Source organism: Canis lupus, chromosome 2 (assembly GCF_048164855.1).
Source record: "Canis lupus baileyi chromosome 2, mCanLup2.hap1, whole genome shotgun sequence".
NCBI classification, from domain to species: Eukaryota; Metazoa; Chordata; class Mammalia; order Carnivora; family Canidae; genus Canis; species Canis lupus.
The window spans coordinates 64035901-64063732 of NC_132839.1; the positions used below are offsets into that span (position 1 = coordinate 64035901).

The window sequence follows — 27832 nt, forward strand, 5'->3', positions numbered from 1 at the left end:
TCTGCAGAGTTCCATGAATTCATGGGGTCCTCTGGGGGTTCAGGAAACACTGCTACTGAGATGCCGCAGAGGAGGAGCCTTCTTTATCAATAAGATAATTAAAATACTGATGAGCCACACGGGGAGGATGGAGGGACAGTGGCAGTAAGGCAGGGGGCTCAGTGTGGCAAACAAGACAGACATGATGCTAAAAATGAGTAATTCAAGAAACAACAGAATCAACACACATTCCACGGAAGGGATGGAAATGGTCACCTGGGTGCTGGGGGGACAGAGGGCGGGGCAGTAGGGCAGCCTCTGTCCTGGGTCTGGAGGCAGAGCAGGGAGGGGGTGGCAAAGAGCCTGGCCCAGGGCCGCCGGAGGATGGGAGCGGCCCAGGAGGACGCAGGAACTAGAGCAGGCCTCAGGGGGCTCTGCTCTCCCTGCCCTGCCAGCCCGCTCTGGGTCTCAAGGCTGAATGCACCGGAGGCCAGGGCTCAGGGGGAGGCAGCCTGGGCAGAGGTCTGAGGGTACTTGAGTGTCCAGAGGTGATGGGTGAGTGGCACGCCAGTGAGGCACCATGTCCCTCCCCAAACAGGGGATGCCCGCCGGCAATGTGGACTCCTCACAGGTGACATCGCCTGGGTGCTCTGACCCCACGGAAAAAGGAACCGTCAGCGTGGGGCGGCAGAGGTCAGTGCAGCAAACGTGTGAGCTCCCACGTCGCCCTGGGTCACTTGCACCTCCCGCCTGTGCTTCCCACGCCCTCAAGGAGCACCGTGGCCCTACTTCTCTCATGACACAGCCCTGGAATGGTGGTGGCATCTCGGGGGCCACTTCAGCTGCACGGGCAGGAGGGGGACGTCCAAAGTCCTGGCAGCTGCACTTGTCTGGCCAGTGTCCTGTGAGGGCGTGACATCCTCCGACCCACAAGCTCGCCTCTTCCCTGCAGCCCTGCTGCCTTCATGGCGTGTCCTTGCTGTCCTTCTGCTGGTCCAGGAGCTGCACTCAGGGGAGCTGACAGTTTTCCTCTGGGTGTGGCCTGCCCTAATTTTACGGCCAGGTAGGACCTGGAATGGCCACAGGAGGCCGCAGGGGGCCTCGGAGTGGGGTGTCCCAGCTCATCCCAGGTGTGCCCCTCCCCCTGCAGCCCTCCCTGTAGTTCCGAAGCCCACGTGGGGCAGACACAGGGCTGGTCTTTAGCAGGCGGCCAGAGGCTGCAGGCAAGACCAGTGTCACTGCTGGAGTGCCCAGAGAGGTCAGCCCAAACCACAGGTGCAGCCCCACTGGCCTCTGCGCACCTCTGGCCATCACTGCCTGCCCCTACCCCTATGTCTGTTCTGAGGCCTGGTGGCAGGGGGAAGGGGGATGGGGCCTCTCTGCCCACCTCCAGACCTGGATGTCGCTCCAGCCCATGCGGGGTCCTGCCCATCTGGCAGCCCTCCCACTAAGTGAGTCTGAGCGCTGGAAGGGCCCCATAGCTGCCCTTCATTCTAGGGGAGTGACTGTCTTCAGCATAGGTGCTCCCTGCTTTGATGGTCCAGCTGAGGAAGAGACCCATTAAACATATCCTTTGTCAAACAGCCCTGTGAGTTTTCTTCAGTTTTGTAGGTCTGCAAACACCCACCCCTGCTTAAAGCCCTGTGCACTGAGTCTGCGGGTGCACGGAGGTGAGTGCCCCAGCACTGGCCTGGCCCTTGTGAGGGACAAGAATTGGCCGAGGGGTTCAGTGCAGCTCGGGGGAGAGAGCCAGCTGGCAGGAGGGCTCACTCCAAGTCCCCCACTCCTGGGGACGGTGTGGACACGAGACAGATGACGGAAAAGCGATTTACAATTTGGCTGTTCTATTTCCAATTAAACCGCGACATTAGTTAATATGCAGGGCCGGGAAGCTCAGGCGGAGATAATGTGTAGATAGCTCCATAAAACTCCGCCAGGAACAAATAATTTTGCACAAATTTGCAAACAGCACGGTTTTTGTAAATAACCATCATCTTTCTACCGGCCCCACTGCCGATTATGCATTTTTCCTTCATGATAATTTAATGATGATCTAATTTACCTACTGTTGCTGGGCCTTGGGTGCAGCCAAAGCGATCGTCTGATTTAGTCCAAAATCTATCCCGATGGCGTTAATTCATATTGACCAAATGTTTACAAATTGAGCTTTTCCCCTTGTTATGCCAGACGGTGAACTCCACTCACGAGCCTGTTTGCACATGTCCAGCTGCCTGGGCCCGGGCCTGCCCATAGCTGACCAAGCTGTGGCAGCCTCTGAAACTGCAAGCACGGGTTGAGGTGCATGGCCTGGGAACTGTGGGGGGTAGAGAGAGGGGCGGACATGAGGGGCCTGCTTTCCCAGGCCAACAGAACAGGAGTCTGACAATGCCAGGAGGGGCCAGGAGGGCCCAGGAGGACATAGGAGGGGCCAGGAGGAGCAGGGGGGCTTCCACCAACATCCAGAGGCCTTAGTTTCTGTAAAGGGGCCCCCGGGGGCCTGAACCGGGGTCTTGGCAAGGAATAACAGGCATCATCCCTGGGAGGGACTGGAGGCCAGCCCATCACCTGCATGTAGAGACCTCCTCCCCAACAAAACGTGGCTGCGTGGTCTTCTTGGGCACTCCACTGTATGAAGTGACTTTGTTTCTCTGTTTGCTTTTCAGATGCTGGTCTCCCTTCTAGGATGTCACTGCTCGGAACAAGTGGGGTCTGCTTTGCCCACAGGCTGGCCCAGGGCTCAGCTTAGAGCAGGTGGTAGGTTACCACGTGTCTTATTACTTTGTCACCATTGGCAGCATATGCCTGGGCTCTGGTCACGAGCACTGCTTCCCCATGGTTGATTTCCTCTTCCAGGCTCACCAGTTTGCCAAGGGAATGGAGCGGGAGGGCATACTGAAGGGTGGTGTGTCCTAGAGCTGCTGTGTAGCAAGGGGGGGCCCATACATGGGTAATAGCGGGGAGGCAGTCACCGTGGTGGGACAGGCCCTGCACTGACCCAGCCCAAGCATTGGGTGATCATGGAGTAAGTGGATGGATGATCAGATGGGTAGACAGGGAGTTGATGTTGGCTAGCTGGCTGTCTGGGGTTGCTGGCTATGGGTTTCTGGTGGGTAGCTAGGTGGGTAGGTGGAAGGGTGGTCTAGGGGATGGATGGTTGGGTGTGTGTGTGGGTATGTGGGTGGCCTGCTTGGGCTGGTGGTTGGATGAACACATGGATGATGGGTGAGTGGATGGATGATTGCTGGCTGGCTGGGTGGGTGGCTGGCTGGATGTGAGGGTAGGTGGATGAATAGTTGGGTGGGCTATTACGCAGGTGAATGGTAGAGAGATTGGTGGGTAAATGTGCGTGTGTGGGTTTGTGTTTCAGTGGGCAAGTGGGTGAATAGGTGGACTGTGGATGGTTTGCTGAGTGAGTTAGTATGTGGGTTGGTGGGTGAGTGAGTGAGTGGAGGTGGGTCAATGGTTGGATGGGCACTCAATTAGAAGTAGAGGAAGAGAGGAGGGGCCAGGCACCTGTGCTTGTTGATGAGTGTCTAGATTGGTAAGTGGGTACCTGCGTGATTAGGTGCGTTTCTGGGTGAGTTTAGCAGGTGAATGAGTGGGTGGATGGTGTGCACAGTGGATGGAGACCCAAGAATGCTTGCTCCCCAGAGCTTTTCCAGACGCCCATGATCAGGGAGCCTTCCTTGGCCGCCTCCACGCCAGGGCAGAGGCCACTAGGATGTGGGATTGTTGCTTCATTCATTTGTTGAACTCGGAGGAAATATTTGGAAACAAAATCACAAGGGACAGTTGCCAGCTGCAGTAATCTGCCTGTGGGCCCCTTGGAGGACGCAGAGCCAACCACGACAGAACTTGTGGCCCTGGGGTGCCACTGTAGGGGTGGGTGGAACAGAAGGTGTGGGGACCAGCAGGTGCAGGTGGAAGCAAGGAGTCAGGTAATGTCTCAATTGCTGGTAGGGGGTCTGGGTCAGGAGCTGGTTGGGTCTGGGACTCTGGTCTGGGCCAGGGAGGGGTCCGGCAGCTGGGGGAACCGGGCTTGCCCAGGGTAAGGGAGGGCTTCCTGGAGGAGGAGGTGCTGGGTATCTATGTAAATAGAGGGCTGTGGATTGGGGGTAGGAGGAGCGTGTGTACTATCTGCCCTCCACCCCTGTGTGTCTCAGCCAGAGGGCCACGTGGACATGGATCCAGTATGAGTGGGACCAGGGGAGAAGCAGGGTAGGCACCAGGACTGGCCACCTGCGGCCCCACTGGGAGCGCAGACCATGCGGTTCTCTCCTTGTAGGAGAATCCCCAACACACAGGGACATTTGTAAACCATGCTCCCGCCTGGCTATCCTACCCCTGTCCTGGCCCTGCCTTCCTGGCCTGAGGTCCAGGGTCCTGCCTGATGGCCGGACCTCACCCTGGAGGGGCAGGGGGCCTTCCTTTCCTGGAGAGGGGGTGGGATGGGCTGCCTAGAGAGGAATATTTACAGGTTAAGTGTTCCTCCTTCACCCTCAGCAGGCAGATGACCTGGGACCAGGCTAGTCTGTGCCTGGGGACATGCTTAGAACCGGCCGTGTCATCAACTGCTCAGGTCAGTGGTTGTAGAGAGCATTTATAGGTGCAGCCCCCTCACCCTGCTGTATAGCCATGTGGGGGGCATCATGCTCCGCCGACTGCGTCTTCTGGGCCCTGGGGGTGCTGCTCCCCCTGCCAGCTACTGGGCCGCACCAGGCCCCGAAGTCTCTGCCCTGAACCACTTCCTCCTGCTAAAAAAGCTAGATTTTTCTGCTATTTGTGCTGCTTTTAATCCATAGGAAGTGAATTTTCCACTCATATATTAGTTTATTTTATATTTTCAAATTGATTCGACTATACATTGATTTCCTGTTGTGGGTATTGTGTCCCGAGCGGGGATTACGCGTGTAGAAGTGGGGGCTCGTGGCACATAAAGGTCGCTCTGCGCTGGAGAGCTCTTATCTTGAAAAGGGAGAGTCCAATTTTATTGAAACAGCTAAAATCCCACTTAATTGAATTTTTTTTCCTCTAAGATGTACAAGCTTAGAGACTTTTGCTTTCCAATTCAACTCAGACTCTGTGGTGTTTAAATTTCCAAACCCATAAAGACCTTTATGAAAAAGACCCTGCGAATATCGTATTTCTGAGCCGGCGCCCTGCCGCGCAGCACCAGGTGGGAGCGGTGATCACAATATCAATATTCTGTAGAACATCTTTGCATCGCGCGCCTTTCATGCCTATTTAACGCAGCCCCGAGGAAAAGGCTCCTGCCGGGCTCCCCTGATGCCCTGCCCTCAAAGGCCTGGACAGCCCGCCAAGGAGCCCAGTGGATGTGCTGGGTCGCTCCTAGCCCCAGACTGAGTCAGAGAGGGGCACCTGACAGATGCTGGTCTCCCCATGTCTCAAAGCACCTGCCCCATGCTGCTGGCTCTCTGTGCTCCCTCTGCGCCCTTCCTGGGCTCTGCAAGGGGGCACTCACCTCATGCACACATCCTAGCAGTGGCCTGGCCATGATGTCTTCATCCCTCTAGGAGTGGCCCCGGCGTCCAGCTCGCTGCCAATCTCCCCTGGCCTTCCGCCACTTTCAGGGAGGAGAGAGGAAGATGAACAGTCTAACAGCATGCTGTGTGACTTGCAGGCCAAGTTGTTTGGAGGGCAGCCTCTTTCCCCCAAGCCTGGCCACCAGGGCTGGTCACACCTGGGGCATGTGTGCAGTGAGGAGGTATGTGGGCCCTGGGGGCCTGGCAAGGACCCTTCTGCACCTGCTGCCCTCCCATCCTGCCCTGGACCTGAGCCCCTCTCCTTCCAGCCACTGGTGGGTGCTGCAGATGGGTGCTGGGGCGTCTCCTGTGTGAGTCTGGGGGACCCTCTGTCTGGAAGCATCTGCTGGGTGAGTCTGGGGGTACCTCTGGGAGCATCTGCTGGTGAGTCTGGGGGGCCCTCTGTCTGGAGGTGTCTCCTGGGAGAGTGGGGGACCTACTATTCTGAGGAGGCCACCCCCTCGAACCTGTTCTCATTCCTGGCTACCTGTGGCCCAGCCTGGGACCACTTGCATGAGCTGACTGAGCTCAGTCTCCCACACGCTCTGCTCAGATAGCCTGTGCCTTCCCACCAGATGCCTTTGTCTTGCTCAGACCACATTTGACCCTCCTGTGTCCCCTGCTGACCCCCACCCACCTCTACCAAATTGGGCCTGAGCACCTGGGGCCCAGAGAAGCTCCCACCTGGTTTTGGAGTTCTAGAAGCTAAGCGCAGCCTCGCCCCTCGGGGACGCCTCCATTCCCCCCTGGGTTCCCAGTCCCAATGCTGCTGGACGTGGGCAGGGGAGGAGCGGCGCTGGTGCCGGAGCAGGAGGGGCCTAGGCTTGCCTCACCTGCCAGCCTCAGTATCTCCATCAGTACAGGGCCCTGCACTGCAGTGTCCTCCCCACAGGGCTGGCGATCTGAAGTCCGGCTCTGGTGGAGAGGCTCTGGGCTGGCAGCCCTGGGACCTCCCCTCGGGGCCATGGACTTGGGAGCTGACCCCCGGCTGCTGCGGGCGCCCCGCCTGTGTGCTGGCTGGACCTGCCTGTGCTCTGCACGGCCTTCAGGTGGGGCCTGGACTGTGCGTGCCGGTGTCCCGGGGGCAGCCCCGCTGCCCCGGGAGCCTGGCAGGCTGTGGGCCTCTCCCGGAGCCGCCGTGGCGGGGCGCATGCTTGGCCGACCGTTATCTGCTGCCTCTTCACGCACAGCTACTCCAGCGACAGTTGAACAGCGCTCCGGAACGGGGCTACTCTGTATCTCTATCCCGTGAAATGGCTAATGGTGATAAGGAGAGGAAAAACAAAGCGGTCCTCGGGCCTCACGATGCCCCCGCCCACCCGGCTCCTTAGCACTCGCTGGCGCTGCTGCCCGTAATTATTTCCTCAGCTCACTGGAGCTTCCAGAGAGTTCTCTGCGCCAGCGATGCTGCTGAGTGCTTGGGATAGTGCTGAGTGGGGATGGTGGTGGGGGGTGCTGGGACCCCACTCCGAGAGGCCCAGGGTTGGGTCAAGGCACAGCCAGACGTCCTGGGTGAGCCCACCGGGAGGGTGCCCATGAGGGCTGCGGCGTCATCTTGGGTGACGGTTGGGGACAGCGTGCTTCAGGGTCTCCAGGTATGCAGAATTCACGCACCTTACCTTCCGGCCCAGCAGAAGGCCACAGGACCAGAGACGCCCAGGGTGGAGACGTCCGCCACCTAGTGAGGCCTGGGCAGTGTGCACCTGGCAGGACACTGGGGATGGTCTGGACTTTCATCTCTCTTAGCCACATGTTCCAGGTGAGTCCCATTCATTCCTGCCAGATGCCTCCGTGGTGACCTCGGGGACCCTGCCTGAGATGCCACCGGTATTAGAGGAGAGGGGACGGTCACACAGGCAGAGTGGCCACTCCCAGGGCTGGGGGAGCTCGGAGCTAGTAGTCAGCTCAGGGTCACTCCTGGGTAGGTAGGCTTCCTGGGCAGGTAGCCCTGGGCCTGGCCGTCCATGGGTGGCAAGCCCCAGGTTGCCTCTTCTGCTCTTCTTGTTCTCTCCAAAACTCACTTCTGGGGAATTTCCTCCTACTGCCCCTGGGAGCTCCCTCAGGCGCATAGCTGTCCTGTGCTGCCGGGGACCCGGTGCTGCGCCTTTTCTGGGGTTCCCTGTCCAGCCACCCCCCCCCCACAAGGCTGAGTTTCTACGGGAAAAGCCTTAGATTCTGGTGGGTGCCTGTTCCTGGCCTTTGCCCCCATAGGGAGGGTGCCCCCCCCAGCGCAGCCCCATGCCTTGGATAAGGTGAGGTGCACCTGGGGAGCACAGGGACCCCTTAGGTCTCTCTAGCCAAAGGCCTCACTGGTGAGGTTAGTCAGCTGCCTGGCAGGGCCAGTGAGAGTGGAGGGAGCCCTGGCTTTGCCCTCCACTCGATGGTGGGGAGTTTGGGGAAGGGAAGCAGAGCCTGTTGGCTCCTATAGTGAGAAGCCTAGGAAGACCCTGGCCCTATTCTCCACCCCTGCCTCTCAGACTCCTGCTTGGGGCCCCCACCCCTACCCTGCTCCCCACACCTCCAATCTCATCTGATCATGACAGTTGGGTGCTCCCCTGAGGTGAGGGGCAGTGTGCCCCCAGGCAGCATCCTGAGGGCAGAAGGGTCCCACAAGAAGACAGGGAGTAATGACCATGAGGGCTGCTGGCCACAGGCCTGCAGTGCAGGAGGCGGATGTGGGCTCTGGTCTCTCTCCCTGCACAGCGCTGGGGCGGGGCGGCTGCAGGGTGCGGTGCATCCAGCAGGGGCAGTACGGGGGGCAGCCACGCAGAGCCCGGCCCTGCCTGCCCAAGCTTTGCCCTCCTGGGGAACAAGTGGAGGCCCCACCGGCCAGGTGGCCAGAGCGCATTTTAATAGTGGAGCGCGATTCCAGAGCAGTGGGAAGAGAAAGGGAGAAGCCTATGAATTATTACAAACGCACTCAATCTCCGCGGCCGCGCGGCCAGCCCAGCCTGGAAAGCCTTTTCTTCTCGTGTTTAAGTTAGCGTGGAAGATGAAATAGTCACAGAGACGCACTGGCCACTCGAACCTGTTATTGCTGGCTGTGAGTGCCTATAAATACTTTTCTGATTTATAACCTCGCTCTGCTTTATAAATGGAAAACCAGAAATGCCTTCAAGAGTAGCTTTCAAAGCCCGCGCTTCTCAGCGTGTCCACTCACAGAGGTGAATGCCAACACCTGGGACACGCCCTCCACCTTCCGCCCCCACCCCACCCCCCACAACCCGTGGGCACCAGGCCTGCACCTGGGCCTGGGGCAAGTTTGGATTCTGTGTGTGTTGGCCCAGGAGGATGGGGTTCCAGGTGTGGGGTGTTCAGGGCTGGAAGTGGGGTGGATGGGTCACTTTATGGTGGCAGTGATGGAATTCAGGGATGCGCCCTCTGTTTTGGGATAAAGGGAGGTGCAAAAAACATCTATGCACTCCAGAGGGGAAGCTAATGTCCAAGCCCCCAGCCCCCTAGTCTATCCCTGCTTCCCAACACCCCTGATTGCTGTCTGTGGATAACAGGGTATTCACACCCAGCAGCCCCACCGTGGCACTCACCTGGGCCAACTGGCCTTGAAAGATGGGCAGTGAGCCAGCAGGGATTGCTCAGGAAACTTCAGCCACTGACTGCAAATACTACAGGGACCTGGTGTTATGGGGAAACCGAGTCTCACGAAGGCTAAGCCAGTTGTCCCAAGACCAGCAGGGACTTTGAGGGGGCAGGCACTTGCACCAGGATGTGGAGGGCACAGTAGTTCCCTCATGCCGACCAGGGCAGGGCCAGCAGCCCCTGGGGTGTCCTGATGTCCTGGCAGTGCCCAAAGCCACGTAGCCCCTCCCCCAAGGGCATTCTTCACCCCATCCAGGATTTGCAGGAAACCGTATTTGGGGTTAAAGAAAAGGCATTGAATGAAGCACTCAGTGTTGGATTTGCTCTGTGAATTTTTGAATCATTTAGAATATGAGCTTCTTGATGAAAAGCACGATTTTGTGTTATGAACCAGAAAGTCATGGGCGATCAGACCAGGGAGAAGGGCTGAGGCACCTCGGTGATGTCCTCGCTGCTGACACTGCTGCTTCCGAACGAGCACACAGGCCATCCACCCTGGAGAGCCCCGGTGCGCTGTTCCCTGTTGGCACCCAGGCCCCGCCCCCAGGCTCCCCACATCTGCTAAGGAACGCAAGGGATGGGCAGCCCAGGAGCTGGGCGCGTTTGGTCCTGGACACAATATCCAAAAAATGGGCTCAACCTTGGCCAGAGGGGGCTGAGCCCTGCCGCCCACTGTCTGCGCCCTGAGGCCACTCTGCTCCCACCATGAATCCCCATCCCCACACACCCGGCACCACACACACACACACACACACACACACACACACACACACACACACACGACTTCCTGGGCAGGGCAAGTGCTGGAGATGTTTATTGAACAGGAAGTGAGATTGTGACCACCTAGTCAGACGGAATACTCAGCGACGAGCGTAGGTTGGCCACGAAGAACCATTCCCTGGCCTCGGCCCATTGGGAAAAGCAGCCGCCGCGGAAGCAGACCCGGGGCAGGCCCCACCAGCAGCACTGGCAGCCCCAAGAGGAACCCTGGGAGCGCAAGCCCTGGAGGGGCATCATGGGGCCACACGCCCCGAGTAAATCCTCCTTAGGCAAGGGTCCCTGCCGCCCCCGCCCCCCGCCCCAGCCCTCACCCTCACCCTCACCACCCACTTCCCGTGGCCAGAGCAGCACCCATCATGTGCTAGGATTGCTGGGCCCGGCCCATAGGAGACCTGTGTGCCCGCGGGGACAGTCTGGCAGGCCGCGGGGTGGCTGAGACCTCAGCATCTGGGCTGCTCCGGCCTGGCGCTGGGGTCAGCGATCTAGTACAGAGTGTGGTGGCCGTCTGCGCACCCACGTTCCCAGATGGCTAGAGGCTCAGGGCTTTTTTCACACCCAGGCATCTCCTGTGCATGATGAAGGGGACCATAAAAATGGACTTCTGTTTGTTACACCTGGTTCTTCCAGAGCCGCCAACTGCCCCAGCTGCCCATGGCCATCAGCATGGGGTGGGGGTTAGGGGGCTGCGGCTGGACCCTAGGATCAGCAGGCTAGAGGAGGTGAGTGTATGACCAGCCACATCTGCTTTCCAGGGTCACCTGCTTGTCCTGTGGCAGCATTGTCCGCAGAACATGGGGAAGTGTATTTGACCAAGGCCCATCCACCCAGAGACAGGTGTCAGCCAAGGGCCCCTCAGTTCAGCCAGAGTCAGCAAAACACAAGTGAGTTCCAGAGCAATGCTGCCCATGGGCTCAGCGGGGAGGGTCTGGTGCTGGGAACAGGGCCTGCCTGGTGCCGCCCCAGGATGGGGTAGGCAGCTGGAGAAGCTTGCCTGGAGGGCCCACTGGCCAGATGCTGACATGGTGGACACCCCAGTCTCTAGGGCTCCCAGAGGGGGCCCAGGGGTCTCACCTGGCCTTGGAAGGGAGGGGAGGGGAGGGGAGGGGAGGGGAGGGGCCCCCGAACTGCCAGCCATCTGGAAACACGGGCGCCCAGGTTGCTGCCACACTGTACTGGAACCCTGACAGCAACTCTGGGCCAGAGCAGCCCCCATGGCCACCAGCTGGTAGATGCATGAAACATCTGGTCCACGTGTGCAAGAGTGGTGTGCCGCCGTGCGAGGAGTGAGCCACATCACACCTGCAGTGTGGACAAACCTCGGAGGCAGCAGTCCCGAGAGACACGCCAGACACAAAGGCTCCTTCTCTGTGGTGTCCAACGACAGAGACAGAAGCAGAGGGGCAGCTGCCCCAGGACTGGCAAGGAGTGACTACTAGTGGGTGGGGGTTAGAGGAGGTTGGGGTGGGGTGGAGATCGGGGTGGTACAACCTTGCAAAGGTGCTCAGTGTCCCTGAAATGCACAGTTTAAGATGGTTAATTTTAGTTTATGTGAATTTCACTTGAATCACAAAATAAATAAGTAAAATAAATGACTTGGACTGGAGACGATGGGAACAGGAAGTGAGCTGACAGGGAGGGAAGGTGGACAAGCCAACATCACTGTGAGGGCATCGAGGCACACTTGGGCTCCCACGGGTTTGCATGAGGCTATTTGGGCATTTGCTCTGGTCTCATGTGCCTCTCAAGAGGCAGGGCCCCAGGCTGGGGCCACTGGCTGGGGAGGCCAGGCCAGTCTGGGGCTGCCCCATGGGGCTCTGGGTGCCCTCTGTGGTCTGGACCCCCTTGGAGGAGGCGGCCTCTGGGGGGCAGACCCCCGGCCCAGCCACATTCCCAAGCACCACTCCCAGCTGACCAGCTGTCACACGCATGGAAGACACAGTCGGGGCCTCAGTGCCCTGGACCCTGGTCTGGGAAGCTGAAGCACGGCTGGGCTGCTCAGAGTCAGGAGACTGGCGTCCACACTGCAAACGCAAAGATCCCTGGTGTCTGGGGGTGGTGCCCTCAGTGCTTTGCAGGGCACAGTTGGACCTCAGGGTTACTGGCTTCAGGAAAATCCATAGGGGGGGCCCAAGTCAATCTGGGTTGTGGGAGCCAGGCTGCGTGGCTGTCTTCCTGGCCCTGGTGGGGGGCCACGGGGTGGGAGGCTTCCAGGACCCTGGGGCACCCCCACAACCACCGTGAGGCCCAGGGTAAGGTCCTGGCAGTGGTGTCGCCTCCGTGGTCATGGACCTGCCCTTGAGCCCACGTCTGCCCCTCCTCCTCCTCATCGTCACTGCAGGGACAGTGTGGTCCCTTCCTTCTGGGTCTTGGGGCTGAGGACAGATGCCCTAGCCCTCAACCTGTGAAGGATGCCTTGCGGTGATGGCCAGGAGCAGGACTGGGAGGCTTGGGGCCACCAGGCAGTGACCTCTCAGGGGGTTTCCTCCTCTGATAAATGTAGGTTAGTGTATGTTCCCTCCTTGCAGTGGTTCCAATGGCTAAAGGGAGGGCATGAGATGGATGGGGGGCACATGTGCGTGTGCTCACCTCTGCGGCAGCGTGGGGAGAGCCAGGACCCCAGCAGCGGGTCAGGCCTGGGCTGGGTGTCATGACCCAGGGGGTGGATGCTGGGGATTTGAGCCAGCGGAGCCAGGCCCTGTGTCCGCGTCGCCCGCCCGCCCACCGCGCTCTGCGGGGACGCCTGTGAGGTAATGGCCCGCACTGAAGCCTTCCTGGGCCCCGTGGCCACACGGCCCTCCCCGGGGTCCGCGCCGCGTGATGGAGCTCTGACGGGAGTAACCCGGGCTGAGCTAATCGAAGCTGAAAAGGCGGAATCAGCGCGCGTCGGATCCTCTTGCCGCCTTCATCAATCCAGCTAACTGGGTTTGAGCGCGCGCGGGGCAAATGTTCTGCAAAGGGAATTAATATGTAAGACATCTGAGGCCTGGCGCGGCCGTGGGTCCTCCGGCGGGCGCGGGGCTGGGCGGCCAAGGACCCGACCGGCCTGGGGAGGCGGCCGCCCACCCCGCCCGCCCCACCCTCAATTCAATTAGGAGGGGGCTGCTGCATATGCAGGCGGCGCGGAGGAGGGAGGGAGCGGGACAAAGGCGTGCGCGTTTACCCCATCATAAGCTTCATTTGGAGGAGGTTTGAAAACAATTCCCCGTCACATTTGTCCCTGTCAGATCACATTATTCACAAATGAAGTTCACAAAGTATCAATTCAATTTCAATGAGCGCCGCTGCAGGGCTCGGCGGGGTCTGGCCCAGCCCGCAGGGGGGGGCGGCTGCGGACACCGAGGCCGTCAGAGGTAATCAAAGGGAGGCGGCCACGCTAGCACTTTCCATTTCACCCCTTTTGTGCACATCTGTTCCTGGATAATCCCATTTTCTACACTTCCAAATCACTGAAGACGGCCACGGAGGGGTGGGGCCCGCGGGAGGGGGTGGCACGTCCAGCGGAGCCAGGCAGAGGCGGGGGTGGTGGCCAGGGAGCCTGCCTGGGGCCCTGCCCTCTGGGTCCAGGCCTAGCACTGCCTCAGGTTGCCGCGCGCGGCTGGGCCCCTGTGCTCCCCTCCTCCCCCAGTCTGTAGCCTGGGGCACATTTCTGGAGCCCACCAGCTTCGGGGCCTGGGCCTCTCCCCATGCTCTCGCAGCTCAGAAGGCCTCCGGAGCATCCAAGCATCCTGCCCACCCCACCGCCACACTGTCTCCATCCCCAGGGCCCCCTCCTCTCCTGCCTAAGGCCGGTCTGGCCCCCTCCTTGGTTTGGGCTAGAGGCTGGGGCACTCAGCTCACCCTGAGGGGCCCTGAGGCAGGTCTCAGGCTTCTCCTGGCCATCCAGGGGCTAAGGTGTCTTGGCCACCGCAGCACGGACCCACCCCTAATGGCACAGGGCAGAGTAAAACTTCCTTCTGTCCAAACCTCTCCCCTCTGTTCTGTAGCGTCCTGCTTCGCCCCAGACTTCTTCCGGCCTCTGGACCCGGACATCCCAACACCAGGCCCTCCTCCTGCCCCTTCACAGCCTCTGAGGAGGTGGGGGGCATGGGGCGGTGAACGGTCCCTGGTCACACTGGTCTGGGCTCACAGCATCCACATGTCAGGTCAGACTTTGCCCTTTCGCAGCCCTCCAAGCCGAAGTGAAGTGCAGTCAGGGAGGCAAGCTCCTCTGCCCCGTATGACCAGGGCTGGGGCTCCCCACTTGTGGACTGAATGATCAGCCCCTTTCTGGTCTGGGCCTCACAAAGACTGCTGACCCCAATGAGTCCTAGAGGGCTATGGAAGCAGGTGTCAGAAGTCTGGGGGCAGAGTGGGTGGCTGGGGCCAGGCTGTCATCCTCTTGACGCCTCTGGGGCAGGATGCACACGGTGGGGCTGTCCTGGGGCTTCTGGCTGGAGGCCACACCCCAGACCCTGAGGCTCAGGGAGGAAGAAGGAACTGTGGCACACCCTGGTGTACTGTCTTGGGCATCAGGGGTGCGGCTCCCTGGGCTCTCCGGAGTGCACTGCCCCAGGCTCACACCTGCAGCTGAGGTGCATCCAAGAACACAAGGCAGGCCTGCAGGTGGGCTGTGCATATCGGGGTGCACACATGTGTACACGCAGTGGGTCTGAGGTCTTATGCTGTTGGGGCCCAAGCACCCTAGTAGGGCTGGCTGCACCATTTTTGCTCTCTCTGCAGTAGACATTAGCCTCTTGCCAGCTTCCTGCTCTAGGATCCGCTGGCACCACAGCTTTACGCGTGCAGTTCCAAGACCCTGCCAGCAGGGACGGGGTCAGGCTGCCTGCGGATGTGGGCCTCCAAGGGGCGTGGGGAGCACCCATACCTGAGCCACTGTCACCCCGTGATGAGGCCGGGCCTCCGAAATGGAAGAAAATTGCCATTTCATAACAATTGTTTGCATTTTTAAATGAATAAACTTAATTTTTTAGAGCAGTTTTAGGGTGAGGGCAACACTGAAAGGGAGGTGCAGAGGTTTCCCATATGTCCCCATCCCCCCCAACCCACACCTGCACCAGAGTGGGGCATCTGTGATGGAGATGCGTCATCACCCTGAGGCCACAGACAGTGTCAGGGTGCACGCTGGGGGTGCACGCTCTGTGGGTTTGGGCGAGCGCATCCTGACAGGTGCCCACTCCCGCAGTATCCCATGGCGTGGCATCACGGCCCCCAAAGCCACTGTCTTCCACCCGTTTACCCCCCACCCCCCAGCCCCGACCACTGCTGACCCTGTCACTGTCCCCAGAGGTCTGCCTTTTCCAGAAGGTCCCATGGCGGGAATCAGAGGGCTTCTTTCCCTTAGGGATACACTCTTCAGGTTCCTCTGTGTCTTTTCACGGCTCGATAGCTTGTTTCTCGTTAGCATGAGTAATACTCCATTGTCTGGGCGGAGCACACTTAGTTTATCCGCTCACTTGCTGGAGGACGTACTGGTTGTTTTCAGGTTTGGCAATTACGAACAAAACTGCTATAAACATCTGCGTGCAGGAGTCTGTGTGGATGTAGGGATTTGGTTAATTTGGGTGAACACCAAGGCGCGTGACAGCTGGGCCACGTGGTCAGAGTAAGCTTGGTTCTGTAAGAGAGACCTGTTTCCCAGTGTCCCTGTCCACTGATGAGGCCAGGCCTTGGAAACAGGAGAAATGGCATTTCATAGTGTTTGCAGCAAAAGCCAAGCTATCTCTTAGCTGCCTCAACTGGATGCCTTGCCACACTCTGAGCCCCCAGGAGATGCTGAAACCACCCCTAACCAGGCTGGCTCTTGAGAAGTGAGCCCAGCTTGTCTGCCCTGAGCAGGTGTGGATGCGTGTTGAGCCTGGGGGTGCAGCAGCGGGCTTCCCCGACCCCGAGGGTCCCATCAGGGGCAGGAAGCCTGAGGAGGAGAGGTGCCAGGGTCTGTAGAGGTCCTCCTGTTCATGGCCTTGGCAGGACCCTACGTGCTCTCTGTAAGGCTGCAGGTGAGCGAACCCGGAATGGTAGAGGTCCCTGGGGCTCGCTGGCAGGGGTCCCAAAGTTCACAGGCAAGTGAACAGGCCTTCACTGCGCCTCCGCCCCAGGGGGTCTCTGTGGCCCGGCAGGGCAGGTATGACCGGGCAGTGCCAGGAGAGGCCTTGGCCTGGGCAGCTGCCCCCCTGACAATCTGGGCCAGATGGTAACTGGTACTTAGCCCTCCTCATCTGTTGATCCCGAGGCCAGAGCATGTTGTAGAAGGTGATTGTGATGGGATTTTAAGTTAGGGCAGGTGAAGCCACAGTGACACAGAGCCAGGCCTGGCAGTTTCATTCACCGCTGCAAAGTCACCAGGCCTGGCCACAGCAGGCCCCCAGGCCCAGGACCTCAGGTGGAGGTCATCTTTTCCCACAAACAAAAGGATATTTCTTCCAGCCAGAGGAGCTCACAGCAAAGCCACCCACCCCCTGGTGGCCTCCAGCTCTGTGCACATGCTCACACATGTACACACTTGCACATGCGTGTAAAGAGCATATGCAAACACATCCCCACACTGGAGCACATGTGAACGTGTGTGTCCCTGCACATACATGCACATGCTCCGGGACCATGCAGGTGGTGAAGCTTTCCTGTCCTGCCTCAGTGGGACCTCCAGGTGCCTGTGTAGCTGGCTCATAAGTGTTGGGTTCATACCCACAGCACTATGCAGACTCGTACCACCTCCCCCTCCAGACTGGCCGGGTCCTCGTATCCAGGGCTCCCTGGTGGAGGTTCTGAGAGGCCTCCTGGCACACGTGCCTGCCAACACCAAGAACAGTCCATCCTTTTGTCAAATGTCTTCCTCTGCACGTGGCTTCGTGCCCAGCCTGGGGCTTCACAGGGGGCCCTCCGCAGCCTCTGCTGTGGAGCAGAAACCCTACCCAGGGGCAGGGACAGGACAGTCCAGGGACACGACTGAGGTGGGAGGCTCAGCCAAAAGCAGTGGGGACCCCCAGGAGGAGCTGGAAAGGCTGAGTCTGGGAGCCTTCTTGGAGGAGATAGTCCAGAGCTGACTCCTGTGCTGGCCCTGAAGGGCTAGCTATCCGCAATTGTCCCAGTCCCCAGCTGGGCTGTTTGTGGGGCCTGAAGCCTCCTCTGCTGGGGGCAGGGTCTCGGCTGCTCACCCCCATCCTTGCCCACCGAGTGAGGCACATTCTGGCACATTCTGGAAAGTTGGGCACCTTGGCCCCATGAGGCTTGGGCTATTGGGTTACCACAAGGCAGTGGGGCTGGTGGGTCCCTAGTGCCTCTGGGCCAAGAAGCATTGCGAGCCCGGGAGCTGTCCGGGCACCAGCCAGGTGTATGGCTCTCAGGGCCTGTGCATCAGCCGGACACCCGGAACATAGAGATGTATCGAATTCAGCTTAGCAACCCAGGCATGAATGCCCGTCCTTTAAAGAGAAACTTATCTGTAATTAAAATCATGCACAAGTTTTAGAAAGAGTCTGTTTACAACTGGGAAGAAAGCTGATTGTGGAAATGAATAGGCCTCCGTTGGGGCTGGGAGTGTTTAATTCAGAAATAAATCCCCCCATAGGAGGTGCTTTGCCGGGGCTCTCTTCCCCGGTGCCTCTGGGGGGCTGGCGACGGTGCTACTGTGTGCGGTTGCGGTTGACGCGGACCTTATCGAGCCGCGATCACAGGCACGAGGGCTGGGCCGCAGGCTCCCGGGTGGCTGGAGAGCTCGCCGCAAACCGCGCTCCTCCGCTCGTGAGCAATAAATTAGCCCAGTTAAAATCAGCAGGACGCGTGCAAAGTTTATGCTTCCCTGTGAGCAGATGGTGGCTTCGGCATGTGCAGAGCAGGTGGCATCAATCACCAGCCTCGGAGTTTAGGGGACGGTGACACCGGTCCTCACGGAAGAGCCGCCGCCTGGACGTGGTGGCAATGAGAACGTGATTTATGCAGCCAGGGGGCTGGCCGCCGCGGCCCTGGTGATTTAGGAGGATTGTACTGGCTGCCGCCTGTTAATTGGGGGAGCGGCTGGTGGATAATTTGGGGCACCTGCCCACGGAGCCTGGTCCACACCACATTTGCATGATCCTTCCCACTAGTCTTGTCCCAGTAGACAACCGGACAGGACAGACTGTTTTTCTGGGTATTGACTGCAATTAAGAGCATGACTATGAGCTCGAAGGCATGTGGCTTCCAGGCAAGAGCACTTGCTGGGTCTTGTTGGTGCCTTGGGGCAGGCAGGAATCTTCTTCCTTCTGCCACCGCCACTCTGATGACGAAGAGCCTTTGCCCGAGACCCCTCAACATGAAACAAGCCTGCCCAGGAGGCAAGGAAACCTCTGGGATGAGCAGGCTGCCGGTGCACTTGCTTCTGCAGGTGCCAACGCCCCTGACAGGCCAGCCAGCCGTGCCTAGAGACCCCTGCCACCTGCCCGCTCCATGACCCACTGTGGGCAGGTAGCTTGATGGTGGAGGCCAAATGGAATACAGGGTCACTGCACCATGGAATGGGAGGCCAGAACCCTGCCCTCGTCTCCTGCTCTGGGTTCCTCACCCGTGGGTGTGGGATGAGGCTTCCTGAGAGCATCTCTGTGTAGCAGAACCTGGTCCCTCCAGTGGGGACACACAGGCTTGTGCCAATGACCAGGGGACAGCAGGGACCTCAGAGTCGGAGTGGGGGGCATGTAGGTGGGGGAGGCCACATGAGACATAGGGTGGTTCCCCCAGGGGCCTGGCCAAGAACCCAACTCGGACAAAGGCCACAGGCTGGACCTGGGTGGTGGGATCCCATGGATAGAGAGGGTGGCGTGAATGGGGCTGCCCTGGGAAGCTAGGGGTCACCAGGGCCTCCATCACTAAGCACATACCAGAGTTGGCTTATACCCCACTAGCTGGGGGCAGCCCCTGCCAAGGTCCTGGCCCTGCCTCGGACTTTGGTTCCTGCTCCCTCAGCTCATGGCTTTCTCCTTTGACTCCCTCTGGCCCTCAGAGCCCCATCCTGCCCATTGCTCAGCTGCCACCGCCCCTCTGCCCCACAAGGGGGGACCAGCCTGCTGCTGCTGATGTCCAGGGGGTCCTCCCCTCTGCTCCAGGGAGCAGTGTGAAGCAGCAAGATCACCAGGTGGGGGGGTGAGGGGGAAGGTGGTGCAGGTGGGAGAGACAGCAAGTGCCCCAGCTTGCTCCTGGCCCTGCCCGAACTTTCCAACACCCCAGCCACATCCAAGGCTCCTCTACTTCGTTTCCCACCATCTGACTCGCTGGGCTCAGAGCTCCCTGAGGAGAGTTACAAACAGCTAGTGTGGGGCTTCCTGTTGCCCAAAACTTAGCAGAGACAGGGGTGGGGTCTGGGCTGACACAGATACACCCTGCAGGGGCCCGGGGTTGTGGTCTCCTCGGTCCCCTCTGTGCTAGGTGGGGCCCCTGGAGGACAACAGGACTTGGACCCTGACACAGAGGCAGCCAATGGCTCCTGGGTCCACTTCCCACTTCTCCCCAGGAAATTGGGCTTTCACCAGTCGTGGTAGTGACCTGTGCCTTCCTCCTACCCACAGGCACTGTGTGGGGCATCTTGACTTCCTCCCAGGAGTTACCCCAATTGACAGTGGCTGTACTTGTTGATTTTAAGGCCAGGGAGAAAAGCACAGAGTCATATTCATATGAATTAAAGAAGAAAATGTGGGAGATGATCTCTGTGGCCCAGAGGGAGTAAAGGATTTCTTCCATCTTTTTTTTTTTTTTTTTTTTTTTAAGATTTATTCATTTATTTTTAGAGAGACAGAGAGATGGTGATCATGTGAGTTGGGGGAGGCGGAGAGAGGCAGAGGGAAAAAGCACACTTTTGGCGGAACAAGGAGCCCAACTTGAATTGGGGCTTGATCTCACAACCCTGGGATCATGAGCTGAGGCAAAACCAAAGCCAGACGCTTAACCGACTGAGCCAACCAGGCACCCCCCATTTCTTAAATAAGATCTCAGAAACAGTAATCACCAAGGACCCAGACCCCAAGCCATGGTGAGGTGGGCTCTTCATGGAGACCTGTGGGAGAGCAGGCACCTCACACCTCTGCAGAGACAAACAACCCAACACAGAAGGAGCAAGGGCAGGAGCCAGCATTCTCAAGGAAGGAAAGGGATGGTCAGCGGCGTGAGGACTCAGGACCACAGCCCTGCCTGACAGCAACGTCCAGGTCCAGGACAGAGAGTGTCAAGGGCACATGACAAGGGCCACAAAACATAGTTGTGGAACTTGAGTGCCTGAGGACCAGGAACCCCTCAAAACAGGGCTCCCTGACTTTTTGTTGCTAATCACGATTTTTTGTAAACTGAAAGAGTTCTCACTCGCTGTTGTAGCTGTTTATGGCTTCTTATTTTTCTTTGACTTTCCTGCTGAGCCCTGGAAGCTGCCCCTTCTCCAGCTCCCAGGCAGGGTTTAGAGCCCACAGTCTGAGTGCCGGGGGTGCCCGGTGCTGCTGGGGTGGAGTGGCCTCTGGGACCCGTGGTACACGGTCTAGGAGCTGTGTGTGTGTATGTATATATAAACACACCCACACATAATGAACGTTAGTGAGGCAAGTGACCAGATTTGAATATCTGTAGGTTAGATGATATTTTATTATGTTAATTTCCTGACTTTGATGATTATATTGTGGTTAAGAGAATGTCCTTATTTTTAGGAAGGACCACTGAAGTATTTAGAAGGACAACATGTCTGCAACTTACTCTCAAATGACTTAGAGAAGGGGGGCAAAATATATATATATATATGTATATATATATATGACAGAGAAGAAGCAAATTTTTCATCCCAGGTGAAATTAATAATAATAAAAATACTTAAAACTAGTCATATTTTTAAGGATATTTTTCAATAGGTCCTGGGTCCTCCATAAACTGATATCTATATGGAAAAAGCTAAAATTGACCCCATGCAAAAAAATCTTCATGGTCTCAGGATAAGAAAATGTCTCTAAAATAGTGCAATATAATGTACTAATTGTAAACAATTTTTAGAAATTCAAAGCTTTTATTCATCAAAAACACCACTCAGACTGCAGGAGAAGATATTTGGACACATGTCATCATCAAATAGCTGTATAATCCAACACATAAAAAATTGTTACAAGCCTACGAGAAAACTTGAATAGGCACTTCACAAAAGTAGACATGATGACTAAACCCACAAAAAGTGCTCAATGGGTCATCTGTGAGTGGGAATGGTATATTAAAGCCTCATGAGATAGCACTACACACCCTTCGGGTGGCTACACAGAAAGACAGGAAACACTAGTGGCAAGGATTGGAGCAGAGACATGCTGGTCAATGTTCAACAACTCCTTTCCAGAGTGGAGGGAGCCCTGACTTGCAGTGCTAGCTAATTTCAGTGATGTAAATAGTTCTCACGTGGCTGATGGCAAGGTGCTGCTTCATGTTGCTATGGGCAGAGCTGAGAAAGATGTGTGCAAGGAGCTCTTGTGAGCCTCTGTGAGCTGGCTCCAGTCACCACTTGGGGGAAGCCAGGATTCCCACACACGGCTAGTCTCTGTGTGAATTGGTATAGGCATGCTGGAAAATGATTTGGCAATATTCACAAAAGCTAAACATATGGCACTCCTCGAAATTCCCCCCTCAGGTGCAACCCCCAACAGAAACACACACATATGTTCACCAAAAGATATGTACAAGGATGTTATTAGCAGTGCTATTTGGAACAGCACCAAACTAGCAAATACCCAGATGGCCACCAACAGTGGAATGTTGTATATCCACACAATGAAATATTCTACAAATGAGATGAATAGCCTACTGCTACTTAGAGCACCATGAATGAGTTTCCTGAACACAATGTTGATCAAAGCAGCCAGACACAAAAAGACACTCACTGCATGATTCTTCTATGTGAAGTTCCAAACAGGCAAAATGAATTTGTGGAGTTAGGAATCAGGATATGGGCCCTTCCTTCCAGTGGCAGCCATCAGCTCAAAGTAAGCCAAGATGGATGCTTACAAGTACACCTAGGAGCTATGGAGGAAAAAGCAGTTCAATGTAATGCTCTTTCTTCTCAGGATGCACTGTTGGCAGTACCACCAGCTCTCTGGGCTTCACAAGGCCCCTGCCCAACCTGCCCAATAGAGCACACAGACTTGGGTACAAGACCAAGCAAGGTTATGTCATATATTGGATTCATGTTTGTTGCAAACACCTGGTTCCTAAGGGTGCTACTTACAGCAAACCTATCCATCATTGGGTTAGCCAGTTTAAGTTTGCCCAAAATCTATAGTCTGTTGCAGAGGAGGGAGCTGGATGCCACTGTGTGGCTCTGAGAGTCTTGAATTCTTACTGGGTTGGTGAAGAATCTTTGAGGTAATCCTCATTGATCCATTCCATAAAGCCATCAAAGAAATCTTGACACCCAGTGGATCGCCAAACCAGTCACAAGCACAGGGAGATGCGAGGGCTGACATCTACAGGCCATGAGTTCCACCACACTATTGGTGGTTCTTGCCATGCAGCATGGAGAAGATGCAATACTCTCCAGCTCCACCATTACTGCTAATATAAATAATGTTTGTAAAATTCTTACCTAATAAACAATTTAGGACAATCGAAAAAATGAGGCTACTGGGTACCTATGAGGAGAACAGAAATGCTTGGGGGGGGGGGTGGCCCAGGTGGGCTGGTGATATTGTTTTTTCTTGACCTGGAGGGGGACACACAAATTTCATTTTGTGACAATTGGGTGGTAAATTCACATTCTATGTGCTTTTCTGCATGTGTACTAAACTAGATTTTAAAGCATGTGAAAAGTCATGAAGATTTTAATGCATCAACAAAGAATCCAAAAAAGAAATTAAGAAAACAATCTCATTTATAATAACATCAACATGAATAAAATATTTAGGAATAATCTTAACCAAGGAAGTGAAAGTTTTATACATTGGAAATAACAAAGCACTGCTGAAAGAAATTAACAAAGACATATTGGAAAGACATCCCATGTTCATGGATTGGCAGATGCAATATTGTTAAGATGATAATACTACCAAAAGCAATCTGCAGATAAAGTGCAGTCTCTATCAAAATATCAACAAGGCATTTGGTAGAAATAGAAAAATCCATCCTGAAATTTATGTGGACTCTCAATAGTCAAAACAATCTTGAGAAGGAAGAACAAGGCAGGAAGATTCAGAGTTCCTAAATTCAAAACTGACTACAAAGCTACACTATCAAAATAGTATGGTTCTGGTGTAGAGACATACAGAAGGACAAAAGGAATGGAATAGGGAGCCTAGATATAAACCCTCTTATGGTCAAATGACTTTTAGCTAGGGAAAAGGAAAAGACCATCTTCCAACAAACAGTGTTGGGGAAACTGCATATCCCCATGCAAAAGAATGACATCGGAGCCCTACCCTATCTTACACCATACACAAAAAAACCGTCAAAATAGATCAAAAACCTAAAGCAAGAGCTAAACTATAAAACTGTCAGAGGTAAACATAGGGGGAAAACTTCATGACTTTGGATTTGGCAATGATTTCTTTGATACAACATCAAAAGCACATACAAGAAAAAATAGATACATTGGACTTAATCAAAATAAAAAATCTTGTGTGCATCAAAGGGCACAATCCACAGAGTGGAGAGGCAGTTCGCAGAGCAAGAGAAGAGATTTGCAAATCATTTACCTGATAAGAGACTAATATCCAGAATATATAGAGAACTCCTAAAACTCCACAACAAAAAAACACAAACAACCTGATTAAAAATGACCAAAACACTTGAACAGGCGTTTCTTCAAGGACTGTCTACAGATGACCAAGAAGCCTTGAAAAGATGCTCACACGACTAAGCATTGGAGAAATGCAAATCAAAACTACAATCAGATACCACCAGCCATTAGGATGGCTACTATCAAACAAAACAAAACACCAAAATACCACATGTTGGCAAGGATGTGGGGAAATGAACCCTGCGCACTGTTGGTGGGAGTGCAAACTGGTGTAGCCACTGTGGAAACAGTATGGAGGATCCTCACAAAATTAAACAGAGAATTACCATACAACCCAGCTATTCCACATCTGAGTATGTCCAGAAGAATTGAAACCAAGGGCTGAAGGGATGCCCACACCCCCATGTTCATAGCAGCATTATTCACAACAGTTAAATTGCAGAAGCAAACCAAGTGTTCATGAATGGATGAATGGTAAGCAAAAGGCAGTCCATTCATTCAATGGAATGTTATTCAGTTTTAAAAAGGAGGAAATCCTGCCACCCCCCACCATATGGATGAATCTAGAGGACACAACGCTCAGTGAAATGAGTCAGTTGCATAAAGACAAATACTTTGCCATTCTACTTGTACTCAGATTCATAGAAATAGGAACGATAAAGATGGGGCTGGGGGAGGGGAGTGGGGTTGGTGTTTGATGGGGACAGTTTCAGATTCTAGGGATGGATGGCAATGGCTTACGACAATGTGAGTGTACTTGAATGTCACTGAAATATACACATACACAGGGTCAAGATGCTAAGTTGTATGGTATGTGTATGTCACCAGAATAAAGAACCATGAAAACAAACATGAAGAGGGTGTAGTCTGAGTCCAACCGGGAGATAGACACCCCACAGGGTCACACAGGGAGATTTCACATGAAGATTTATTGATGTTGAAAAGGAGTAACTAGGGCACCTGGGGGGCTCCATTGGTGAAGCGTCTGCCTTCGGCTCAGGTCATGATTGAGCTCAGGTCCCGGGACTGAGCCCCATGCAGGGCTCCCTGCTCAGTGGGCGTCTGCTTCTCCCTCTCCCTCTGCTGCTCCCTCTGCTTGTGTTCTTTCCCTCCATCAAATAAGTAGAGAAAATATTTAAAATAAATAAGAGGAAGGGGCTCTGGTCCTCCCGGGCTGAGGGAGGGGCTACTCGGCCCTGGTTTGGCTGGGTCACACCTGGCCTGGGGTCTTAGGGCTGGCAGCATTCTGCAACGGGCAGGGAGCAGGTGGTCACCCATGGGTGGGGCCGCAGGTGGGCTGCACAGAGCTTCCAGATGCTGGTGCAGGTGGGAGGCTCCCAGTACTGGTTTCCATGTTGAGAGGGAGAAAATCTTGCCATCCGCGGGGCCAGAAGGAACTACAAGATCTGCATGACCTACAAGTGTGTGAGCAGGAAGGGCAACCTGAAGGTCAGCCCAGGGCCTCCTGGTCATCTAGCAGCGTGGCTGCCTCTTACTCAAAACGATAAGAGTTATGCTTTTGCTCTTGACTTCAGTGATTAGAGAAGTCTGTGTTGAAACATACATTTGAAAACAGGGCTGAAAGTGGGGACATTGGGCAGCCCCAGTGGCCCAGTGGTTTAGCACCGCCTTCTGCCTGGGGTGTGATCCTGGAGTTCTGGGATCTAGTCCCATGTCGGGCTCCCTGCATGGAACCTGCTTGTGTCTCTGCCTCTCTGTCTCTCTCTGTCATGAATAAATAAATGAAATATTAAAAAAGAAAGAAAGAAAGAAAGAAAGTGGGGACATCATACTTCTAGGTTACAAAAGGCATGGGGTGGGTGGGGGCCAGCCAGATTGCTGTCAGGGCAGACAGCCAGAACCAGTCTCTCTGCTGGCAGGACAGTCAGGGGGGTGTGCAGGGGTAGGGGGCTGTGCGCAGGGACCCCCATTTTCAGGGGCTCCAAGCCCGTTTAAAAACTGACTTCAGGCGTCTACTGCAAGGACGTGGGCCAAGCACCTGCTCCCAGAGTCCCCTGAGTAGAGCAGCGGGGCAGTGGAGGGCAGAGCTCAGCTGGAGGGGGAGGTGCAGCAGGGAGGGGGGGTGGCGCTGGGAGGATAGGGGAGGGGCTGCCTACCAGGAGGAAGCCCACTCCCGCCCACTGAGTGAAGAGAGTATGCTTGTGACTTGAGGCCCTGGCCCAGCAGCCACCCCCAGCACTGTGCGAAGGGGTTCCAGGACTCTGGGCACAGCCTCCAGCCACTCCGTGGCAGCAAGAGGAGCAGGGACCAGCACTCACTGGGCACCACCCGTGGTGCAGGTTTTGGGCGAAAAAGACATCGTGGTTCTGATGCTCTAGGTTTTGGGTGCAGTCCCCTGGCTACTGGGACCACAGACAGATAGAACGTCCCTGCCCTGTGTAGGGCCGAGCCCAACACAGCTGGTGCCGGAGGGGCTGCTGAGAGATTGCTCAGGCACAGACTCCCAGCCCCACCCCTTGGGTACGACAACCTGGTGATGAACAGGGTGCCTGGCTGTCATTTTTCACTGCAGACCAGGGCGGGGAGAGCTGCACAGGGTCCAGCTGGGAGGGCTGCTGGCCTTCCATCATGGGGCCACCAGCCATGCCCAGCCCACACCGCCCTCCACTGCAACTCCAGGTGACCTTGTGACCAGGGCAGAGGTGCCTCCAGGTGGGCCAGCTGCTGGGCTGAGTGGCAGACGCTGGCGCCACGGGCTCCCACAGACATGGGCTGGCCTGTCTGCCCCAGGCCCCTGGGGTCCAGCCCTGCTGCCTCCTTACACAGCCCACACCAGCTTCCTACCCAACCTCATCCTCCCTTTCAATCCTGTGCCCTGCCCCCATCTGCGGCTCTGTCCATTGCCAAATCTCACCTCCCTCCTGTCCCCTGCTGTGGTCCTCCAGGAAGCCCTTCTGGCAGTCTCCTGTGGAACCACCCTGAGCCCCACCCCACTCTTGGCCTTGACTCACTCAGAGCAGAGAGGAAGCTCCCTGCCAGTGTCTGGCTCATGCTGGGAGTGGTTGAATAGCACCCCAGACTTCAGCTCCTCACGGGAAGCGCAGAGTTGGGGGGCTTCCAGCTTGGGGTCTGAGCCTGCACGAGGTGCCCTGGCCCAAAGCTTTTGGTGAGGGGCTGGCCCACTAGCAACTCCAGAGCCCCCGAGTGTCCCGTTGGGGGCATGAGGAGGGACAGGGAGGCCGAGGGACATGACTATGCTGGCCAGGACAAGGTGCTACAGCCAACCAAGGACAGGATGCTGGTCGTCTCTGCGTGAGAGGAGGCAGTCCCACCGTGTATCAGAACAGAACGTTTGCAGCCTGCCTTCTCCGGGTTTGCGTGTCAGTCCATCCAGGACATGCAGGAGCACAGATAGATGGAGCACAGGACAAGGGGCTTCTACATTTCCTCTGTCCCTGCCATCCTTGGGGCCTTGGGAGGTGCGGAGGGTGGAGGTATGGCTGCAGAGGTTGAACCGATCCCAGCTCTGGAGCTGCGGGCTGTGGAGCAGTGGCTGTGGGCTTGGGTGGGGACACTTGCAGCTGTGGCTGTGTGTGACTCATCACTGAGCACCGTGGCTGGCGGGACAGGGGCCATGGGGGGCGCGGGGGGCGCAGGGGGCTGGCCTCCTGGGGCACCGACCCTTGCCGGCCTCACCTGACCTCACGTGCACCCTTGGCCTCACGCAGCCCTGTAGGAGCCTGGGGAGGTCTTTTCTGCTGCAAACCAGTGCGCAGTAGGGGCTTTGGGGGGCCTCAGCCCTCCAGAGCACATTCTGGGACTGGCGTTGAACCCGTGTTAACTTTTAATTTAAAGTCTCTAGGCAAAGCACAATGGACTTTTGACATACAAATATTAAAAATTAAATTTCCCGAGTTCATTATCTGATAATTAGAACCAAATAACATCTTAACTGAGAGGCCAGCCCCACACAGATCAAGTCAGTTCCATTTAAGATTCCATTAGACCAGTGTCGGAGCGGTAAGTAATGGACCATAAAATTTAATTTGGAAATGATCTCGTGCCGTGATGGAGCGATAGCGCTCACAAAGGAGGCGGGCAGCCAGCGGCCGGCCGGGCTGCGGGCGAGCCGGCGCGATTCAAAAGGAGCCGCTGCTCTTGCCCAGAAGAACATGTGTTCAGCGCTTTCTTCTCCTTTCTAGGGCCCTGTGGTATTTAAAAGTCAGAATTGACCAGTGTAGCTCCGTGTAATTACAAAGAT

General features: G+C 56.2%; 1 long non-coding RNA gene and 1 pseudogene across 2 annotated transcripts; both read left to right on the plus strand.

Moving 5' to 3' along the window:
• The first annotated feature begins 573 nt into the window (after positions 1-573).
• On the plus strand, positions 574-11339 carry LOC140610375 (uncharacterized). Of its 2 annotated transcripts, none has more exons than XR_012012049.1 (8): positions 574-672; positions 2643-2733; positions 4483-4558; positions 5514-5704; positions 5792-5872; positions 7157-7281; positions 10652-10780; positions 11055-11339. It is a non-coding gene; the product is annotated as an uncharacterized lncRNA (long non-coding RNA). The 2 variants fall into 2 exon arrangements; XR_012012050.1 differs by having other exon boundaries at positions 11087-11339.
• Positions 11340-21872: 10533 nt separating this feature from the next.
• On the plus strand, positions 21873-22434 carry LOC140609580 (large ribosomal subunit protein eL15-like; annotated as a pseudogene).
• Positions 22435-27832: the final 5398 nt, after the last annotated feature.